The following is a 9,934-nucleotide window of genomic DNA, read 5'->3' as shown; positions in this document are numbered from 1 at the left end:
TTAGACTGGTATGTGAGCCTGCCTTTATATTATGTACTTGAAATACTGGGTTTTACTGATCATACATAAGTTAAATTGCTTTCTGATTTTTTACTATCTAAATGACAGTAATATTTATGTATTAAGTGTCTTTGTGCTATTGTAGGCTATACTGTAGCTATTTAATCTGTGAAATCTAAATGGTACCTTTGATCCTGTGATAGCAGAGATATGTTTCATCTATTCTCAAATTTCTGAGTAACCTGAGAGATTGTATAAGTGAATTGGTTTGTATTTCCCTTAAACAGAATTTTTTTTTTCTTTTTGAGGGGGAAGAATTTCATTTGAATGTCTCAGTATTGAGAGGCTTTTTTATTTAAAACCATTGTGGGTTGTATATTTGTCAAAATTTAAGAGAAGTCATTTTTCCAAATAAGATTAAGTCTTCTAAAGGTAAATACTTTCATTATCAGGAATGACATAACTTAAAAAGCTGATTGGTGGGTTTAAGATTTAGGATAATGTTTTATTAACATACTTGTTAGTACTTGTTCATTGTGAAAATGTATGCTTGACTAACATCATATATGGCTGTAGAAACTGCTTTTGTAGTTTGTGATAGACAAGTTTTGTGTGTATTTAGGTATATTGTATTAAATGTTATTGCACTTAGCTTAAAATAAAGATTGACATTTTATTTAAAGATATCACTGATTTTTTTTTACTATTTGTGAAACTTAATATTTTTTGCAACATTTATAAGCATTTATAAATGCAACATTTATCTATAAATCAGAACTTAGGAAAATTCAACTTTCTTACCTGTTGATATAAGAAATAAAGTATGACAACTAAATGAATGCTTGAATTTGACTATTATTTTTATCTTTGTGTCCCTCCTCCCCATAATATCATTCGTATTACTGGTTATGTGATAATTCTAACTGCTTAATCTTGGTAAAAACTTTTTCTTCTACCTTGTAAATGTAATTGAGTTGAAAATTTAATTAATGCATTGCTAGGTTGATATTTTTTAATAAAGAAAACAAACTGAAAAGCTACACAAGTCTAAGATTAGCTAAAATCAAGAATATTTGTTGTTGTTATGTGCCATTGAGTCACTTGCGACTCATAGCGATCCTCTGCACAAGAGCCCTAAACGCCACTATATCCTGTGCCAACCTCGCCGTCTCAGACACATTCATTCCCACCACTCCACTCACAGAATCGATCCATCTCATCGAAGCTCTTCCTCTCCTGCGCTGGCCCTCCACTCTGCCAAACATGATGTCCCTCTCCGAGGACTAGTCCCTCCTTGCAACATGCCCAAAATATGTCAGATGAAGCTTCAGAATCCAATATTTTAACTAGTTGATTCTGCTAATCAAGGCCTGGTCACCCTAAAGAAGGAGTTGGCAGGAAGTAGCATGAGTGAAATTACACAGGAGTCATTACTCTGTTTCTAGGTGCCCCTAAGTAGAGGGTCAGGGTCAATAGGCAACACGTGACAGATGGAGAAAAGATTGAAGTTTCAACAATTTCATCTTACTTGGGTTCCCAATCAATATCATTGGTACCAGCAGTCAAAAAATCAAAAGAAGTCAAGGATTCTGAAGCTTTGTCTGACATACTTTGGGCGTGTTGCAAGCAGGGACTGGTCCTTGGAGAAGGACAACGTGTTTGGGAGAGTGGAGGGATGGTGCAGGAGAGGAAGACCCTCAATGAGATGGATCAATTCTGTGAAGGGGGTTGGAAATGAGTGTGTCAGATATGGTGAGGTTGGCACAGGATAGAACAACATTTAGGGCTCTTGTACGTGGGGTCGCTATGAGTCTCAAGGAACTCAATGGCACATAACAACAACAACAACAACAACAACATAAATCTCTTGGGAGGAGACTGCCCATTGTTCGCCTGTAGTTGGTGGATTTGAATCACCAGAGAAGTTGGAACCATTTAACAAGATCCAAGTGGATGGAGTTAGCCTAGTAGCACCATTTCCTACAGGCTAAAAGCTCCCTGAACAAAGACAGGGAAATACAAACACGGGCAAAGATGCCCTGGAACCAAGGAATGCTGGAAGAGACAAGGATCTTTCCCAGAAGAGACTAGGATCTTTCCCAGAGATAGAGAAGAGAAACTTTCCCTAGAGCCAGTGTCCTGAATTTGAAATTTGAACCTTCTGAGTTGTGGGAAATGTATTTTCTCACCTAAGTTATTTCTGTAATAGCAGTACTTGGAAGCTAAGACAACACCTTCCAGACCTTGCTCCTGAATCTTGCCTTTCAATTTCCACTTTAATTTGACAATACCCATTTTTGGCATTGTCTTTGTCTCTTTAAGATAACTTTGCAAATCTCTGCTCTAAGTTTTTTTTTTTTTAAATGTAATAAGGAATTTATTGGATTTCTAAATATAATAAAGTAGTTGCAGTTTCTGCTCTAAGTTTTGATCTTATAGATAATTCAACGTGAGCAGGGTTAATTCCAGATGCTTTATGTGTTGCTTATCAACACTGATAACACTATTATTCCTGAAAATCAAAATCCAAAAACTCATTGCAGTCAAGTTGGAACCAACCATAGCTGACTTCACAGAAGATTTTGGAGGTGGTATCCCATGGATTGCCAAAAGAACAAATACATATGTCTTGAAGAAGGTGCAGCCAGAATGCTTTTTTGGAGACAAAGATGAAGCTTCATCTCACAAACTTAAGGCATATTGCTAGGAGAGGCTATTCCCTGGAGAGGGACAACAAGCTTGGAAAGGTGGAGGAAAGGCAAAAAGGAGAAAGACCCTCAGCCAGATGGATTGACACGGTACTTGCAGCAATGGGCTCAAATATCTCAGAGATTGTGAGGATGGCACAGGATAGGTTCCGATCGGCTGTTCACTGTCACTGTGGATCATACTGGACTCCTAACAGCACCTAACAACAACAACACAATAAATTATACAGAAGGAGATTGCCCATCCTTCTCCCTCAGAGCCACTCTTGGATAAAACTAAGAAACTTTAAAACTCTATGAAAAAGCAATGCAGCGGGAGTGGAAGCAGTAGTTTGACTTCCACTACACAAGGGCGCAGAATCCCAGTTAACAATAGTACAATGCTGACTCCTATAAGGAAGGTCAAGCATGTCTCCTTCCACTTCTCCCCTCACCCCTCAACCCTTATACTACCAGTTTTGACCCTAACCATCTTTTCTATAACTCTAGTTATGCTACTCCTGGGTTATTTCATTGCAATGGTCTAACCGAAAGAACTTAGACAAGGCTCACAATACGAATTTTGTTGTTGTTATGTGGCATCAAGTCGCTTGAAACTCATACAGACCCTATGTACAACAGCCCTAAACCCTGCTCTATCCTGTGCCAATTGTACTGCCTCTTACACACCCATCCCGATTACCCCAGTCACTGAATCAATCCACCTCATAGAGGGTCTTCCCCTCTTGCGCCGTCCCTCCACCCTCCCAAGCATGATGTCCTTCTCCAAGGACCGGTCTCTCCTTACAACATGTCCAAAGTATGTCAGTCGAAGCCCCAGAATCCTTGCCTCCAAGGAGCAGCCTGGTTTAACCCTCTCCAGGATGAATCTGTTTGTTTTCTTGGCAGTTCAGGGTGCATTCAATACTCTTCTCCAGCACCAAAGCTCAAAGGCATCAGTTCTACTTTATCTTTCCTAGTCATTGTCCAACTCTCTGATGCATAACAAGTGATTGCAAAGACCATGGCCTGTATCAGATGCACTTTAATCTCCAGAGTGACACCATTGCTCTTCAGTACTTTGGAGAGGTCCCTAATAGCAGACTTTCCTATCACAGTATTTTTTTTTAATTTCCTGGCTACTGGTACCAAGAGTGTTGACCATGGAGCCAAGCAAACTAAAGCTGTGAACAATCTCAATCTCTTCACCATCCATTTATGCTACCAATTGGTCCAGTGGTAAGAATCTTTGTCTTCTTGCCATTGAGTCTCAATCCATACTGAAGGCTGCAGTATTTTGTTAGGGAAGTAATATTATAATTTAGGTTGAAACACTCAGTATAATTCTTGAATCATTACCACCTCTTTTCAGCTGTATTCTTAGTTAAGGTTTCTCTCTGACCAGCAGCTTTTAGGTTTTGGACTCTGGCGCGTGCATGAGCTCATTTACAAAGCTGTTTTTGTTGTTATTTGCTGTTGAGTTGCCTGTGACCCATAGCAACCTTATGTACAGAAGCTCTGAAGCCTGCCCTGTCCAGAGCCAGTCTCACTAATTCCGACACACCAATCCCTATTTCCCTTATCACTGTATCACTCCATATCATCTGGGGTCTTCCACTCCTGCGCGGTCCCTCCATCCTTTTGAGCATGATGTCCTCCAAGGACCAGTCTCTCCTGGCCACGTGCCCAAAGTATGTGACACAGAGCTTCAAAATACTAACCTCCAATCAGAGATTTGGTTTCACCCTCTCCATGACAGACTGATTTACTTTCAAGTCTCTTCTCCAGCACCACAATTCAAAGTCATCTATTCTTCTGTCATCCTTAGTCATTGTTCAGTTCTCTGATGCACAGCAAGTAATTGTGAAGACCATGGCCTGGATTTGGCACACCTTAGTCTCTAGACTGACATCATTACTTTTCAGCACTCTGGAGAGGTCCCTGACAGCAGATTTTCCCAATGAAATTTGTCTTTTGATTTCCTGACTGCTGGTGTTAAGAGTGTTGATTGTGGAGCTGAACAAGCTGTAATTGTTAACAACCTCAATATCCATCTATCCATTGTGCTGCCAATTGGCTCAGTGGTGAGAATCTTTGTAAGGCCAATTATGTACCACCTCCACTCTGCCAGTCGATAAGCCTGGGCTTTAAGGTGCTTTGTTGTAGCTCAATGGGTAGGTTGACTTAGCTCAGCTCTGGGACACATAGCTCTCTGGTTCTGTACTTCTACTGCCATTGTCACTGCTCCTGTATTGCTGTTGCTGCGTCTTCTTCTCACTCTGTTTTGTACAGTAATCTCTGGCCCAAAGGGCACAGCACTCTCTGCTTCTTTCTTGTTGGTAGGGAGATTTCTGTTTTCTGCCTCTGAGCCATCTCAATTAGGATGGCAAAACTGACCAATTCCCATTGCAGCATGAGCGTGGCCAAGTCTGACTTCTATACCCTTCATAAAGGAGAACTATCCCCATCAATAATATCCACAGCATCATACAAATAGCTACATGGTCAGACCTGCCACTCCACGTGCCCCTGCTCCTACTTCTACCAATCATTAAGTCCAATGTTTGTTGCAACTTGACTTACAGATTTTACTCACAGCTTTGGTGTTTATTAGGGAAACAGGTTGGGGAGTAGGAGGGAGGCAAAGTATCACAAAATTAAAGTCCAGGTTTAGTCCAATAGTCCCAAGCCGGAGTAACAAGGATAATTCTTTAATTCGTGAAAGTCCAGGTTCAGTACAGCAGCAAAAATGCAAGAAGTCTCTAGATTCCTCAATCATCCAGCAAATTTTATCTCAGAGCAGTTATAAGTCAACTTTTCCTTAAAGTAGCCAACAAGAAAACTTTTAAACGTGTTGCCGCACACTTTTAAATTGACAACCGTGCTTAGAAACACATTTTTTTCGCTATAGCCATCATTTGCGGCAAAGTGTTAACTGTGGCTCCATCTCTAGGGTTCCTCTCATTACACTTTGTCATGGCCACAGTCTCTTCACTTTCTCTCCACCACCGTTTTTTTACAGTGTGAGAAATGCTCTCTTATATTGGTCCCACAATTGTTGATGATTTGCAAGACCATATACCCACACTTAGGGTAGCTGGAGACTATGTCTACAATGGGTTGTTATTGTTGTTATGTGCTGTTTAGTCGAACTCAACTCATAGCGAACTTATGCAAAATAGTTCTGAACCTTGTTCTATCCTAGGCCAATCTCACTGTCTCTAACACACTTACCCTTGTGTCAGTCCGTCTCATCTAGGGTCTTCCTCTCTTCTGCTGTCCCTCCACCCTTCCAACCATGATATCCTCTTCTAGTCCCTCCTGGCAACATGCCCAGAGTAGAGGAGACGGAACCTCACAATCCTGCCTCCAAGGAACAGCTTGACTTCACCCTCTCCAGGACAGATCTGTTCATTCTCTTGACAGTGTCCATGGTGTATTCAATGTTCTTTTCCAGCACCACAACTCAAAGGCATCAATTCTTCTGTCCTCTTTGGTCATTGTCCAACTCTCTGATGCATAACAGGTAATTGAAGACCATAGCCTGGATCAGCACCTTAGTCTTTAGACTGACTGTTGCTCTTTAGCACTCTGGAGAGGTCTCTGACAGCAGATTTTCTTTCCCCCCAATAATATCTAAAGTTTATTGGATGGCAGCCCAGGACTTGTTAAGTTACAGTGCAACGCTGGTCTCTATCTCGAGGAAAGCAGAGGAATCGTCCATGAAGTTCTCCACAGAGCCTACTATTCTCTATGCTTATCTGTTTCCTAAGGGATCAACTCAAGAGTTAAGACCTAAGTTGCAAACATGGCAGAAGGCCTGGTCCACAGCTGCGTTGCTCTAGTAGTTGAAAGGGCCACCTGCAGCAGGCTGCGGCCCCACTTATGCATGAACTCATGCTTTAGTATTGCAGCTTAACCCTCAGGACCATGCGCAGGTGCATTGGGGCCTCAAAAGCAGTGTGTTGACAGATTTCCTAATGTAGTGCTTGCTGGTACTGAGAGTGTTGATTGTGGAACCAAGCAAGCCAAAATTGTTGACAATCTCTATCTCTTCTCCGTCTATCATGATTTGGTCCAGTGGATATTTATTAATATTAAGCTCTGTTGTATTTAAGGCATATCCCAAATAACATTTGCTATCTTACTATATAGAAAAATGGACTTCTAAAGTTATAGTAATAAAGCAAGAAGCTTTTTTTTTTAACACATGTTAGCAAAAGAGTTTAGGCATTGTGGAGATGACCAAGTCTGACCTCTGTTAACTTCATGAAGGGAAACTGTTCCCATTTGCAACATCCCCAATACAAAACCAAATTCCTGTTAGGTTAGACATAGTCTCTACATTTCTGCACCTACTTCTACTAATTCTTACACTGATGATACTGTAGCTTCACTCAGTAATTGCCACTCAGTCAGAACTGACTCATAATTGATCCTCCAGTGGGTTTTCAGTGGTTGTAAATTGCATGGAAGAAGATTGCTCATCTTTCTCTCACGGAGCAGCTGGTGGATTCAAACTGCCTGCTGTTGGGTTGGCAGCACAGCACTTTACCAGCTAAGTCACCAGAGCTTCCTACTGCTCTACTAATGTGTCAAAAATCCCTTAAAACAGCTACACAGACACCACAGAGCCATACTCAAGCTTTCAGGGTTTATTGTAAATCACATGGAAGTTGATTGCCCATCTTTCTCTCATGTAGTAGTTGTCAGATTCAAACTTCATGGTTGTGTTGGCAGTGCAACTCCTTACCAGCGAGGCCACCAGAGCTTCCTAGTGCTCTGCTACTGTGTCAGAAATCATAGAGCCATACCCAAGCTTAAGAGGTTTATTGGGGAAGTTAACAGGTTGGAGTTCAGGTTAGCAGGAAGATGAATTCCTCAGTCAGGACAGTTCCTCAAGAGTGTTCTCAGGACCTTTGACATACAAGCTCAAGGCATAGGTCAGTGTTACAAAACTCTCTCAGTCCTTTCAATTATGGCATCTCCCCCGTAATCCTCCAGGAAGCTTGCGTGAAGGCCCCTGACTCTGGCTCCAGAGAGCAGCAGACCCAAATCAGCTCTGTCTCATATCAGTCTGTTTTTCTGCTGAGGTTGCTTCTGCTTTCATGCAGGCCCCAATCTGACTGGTTCTGGAATCTCTGCCCCCTGAGCACGCATGCTGCAGTTTCTGTTTGTTTTTCCTTGTTAATGAATGAGATTCTCATCTTCTGGTCCTAAACTTGCTCAATTTAAATCTGGTGGATGGCGAAACTAACAATCCCATCGTAAGTAGTTTACCCATCTGCTTTGCATGTTCCTGCTTAGCCATGTGGTGGAAATCAAAGCTAATGAACTAGAAAAGTGATTTGCCTACACAGCACTCTAAGTATGGTCGTTGTTGTTGATTGCCTTTGGGTCAAACACAACTCATAGTGACCCTATGAACAAAAGGCCTGAAGCCTTTCCACAACTATTAACATTTATCAAAGTTCAGAGAGTTTCTGGAGGCATGTTATTTAGGAAGTGGATGCCACTCCTGCTTCCAAATAAGTATGGTAAGAGTTTAAATTTGACCTGAAGTGAAATGAGTGGTGGGTTAAAATCACTGACCTTTTGGTTAGCTCCCTTGCTGTGGAGTCGATGTCTACTCATGGAAATCCTCATTGGGTTTTGGAAGCTGTAAATGTTTACAGGAGGAGACTTACCACGCTTCCTTTCACAGGGTGATTGGTGCACGAACCACAGCATTGATGTGTATGTGCGTATTCTAATAGGGAGCATCAGTGGCATAGCCTGCAAGGAGTTGTGCTGCTAATCCAAAGGCTGCACCTCTCATGGTTTGAATCCACCAGTGGTTCCATGGGAGAAAGATGGGAAGTCTCCCCTGATGCAATTTATTGCCTTGGAAAACCAGTGGTGAGACAGCAATGAGAAGAGTGTATCTCTAGTAATGAGTTTGGAGCATTTAAAAACAAGTTTTCTTGAACTCCTTGAGGCAAGATTCCCTAGTTTCTAATTGTAGTCAGATTACCTTCTGAAATCTGGGAAAAACCAAACTCTTCAATTGTTCTTCTTAGAAATGAGATTTAAAATCATATTAAAGGCAGTCCTCCTTGGCTTTTAGGCATTTTAATCACAAGGCATCACGAATCATTCTCTCAAGTTAGAACCTGTATTTTCAAACAATGCCTAACCTAGTTCTTGACCTGAAACAGGCAGTCTGTAACAAACATTTGGTGAACGATTGAAGTCGTGCCTCAGGAACTAAGGACAGTCCTTCATCTAAGAAAGCCTTGTCCTTTCTGAACAATACACTGCTATTGCAGCAACGAGAGTGAAAACCAAGAAGATCTAATCTCACCAGTGAGGTTGAGTCTAAATGGAAAGGTGATACTTTAAGCTAACATCTATTAAGGTTGTAGTGTAAAACTTGGTGTTACATTAGGAAGCAAATATACAACAGTCAATGCATTTATCAGTGTATAAGTGATAAGGTGTACCAGATATCTTGAATTTCAGTGTCTGTTCCCCCTATTAGAAGGAAAAATAATGCTTTTGTATTTGCTTCTGACAATACTGATTACAATTGAAAATTTAAATGCAAAGGCACTTTGTCATAGGTCATGGGGACAATAAACACCAAGAACTTTTATCCACTCTGCTTGGTCAGAATAGGCAAGTTTTCTTCAAGTTGAAACGTGTAGTTGATATATAGTGATGTAGAGTGAAAAAAGGTTTTAAGAATCAGGATGAGTCCTATCCTGCCTCTCTATGTATCATCTTTGTGATCTTGAGCAAGTAATTTCCCTTAATTCCTAAAGTGGGAATAATTAACAAAAGCTTTTGAAGGGTAATTATGTGGCTTAAATGAAAACATCAGCAAAGTGTTTCATTTTGTGCCTAATGAATTCTAAAACCAGTCTACTACCAGAATTTCAGGTCTTTCCTTTTTGTCCCCTGCACATAATAGATGCTCAAATCAAATGATTGCCATATTGTATCTGATTAGTAACTTTTTCTAGGTCTGGCTGAGGATTTAAATATTTGAATGAAATTGCTTCTTGAATTAAAGATTTAGTGGGAGATTCTTAGGTAAATGATTCTGGAAAAATAATAATCTCTGCCCATTTTTCTCTTTAAACATTTTGTAAAGTCTCTCCCCCCCCCGAATATCAAGACTATGAGTAACATTATTATTATTTTTTTTTCTATAATTATATTTTATTAATTTTCATAAACATTTACAGAGATTTTGGGCTTCCACT

Source organism: Elephantulus edwardii, unplaced genomic scaffold, assembly GCF_000299155.1.
Source record: "Elephantulus edwardii isolate Elephantulus edwardi_28Jun2011 unplaced genomic scaffold, EleEdw1.0 scaffold00020, whole genome shotgun sequence".
NCBI lineage: Eukaryota > Metazoa > Chordata > Mammalia > Macroscelidea > Macroscelididae > Elephantulus > Elephantulus edwardii.
This window is presented reverse-complemented; position numbering follows the sequence as displayed.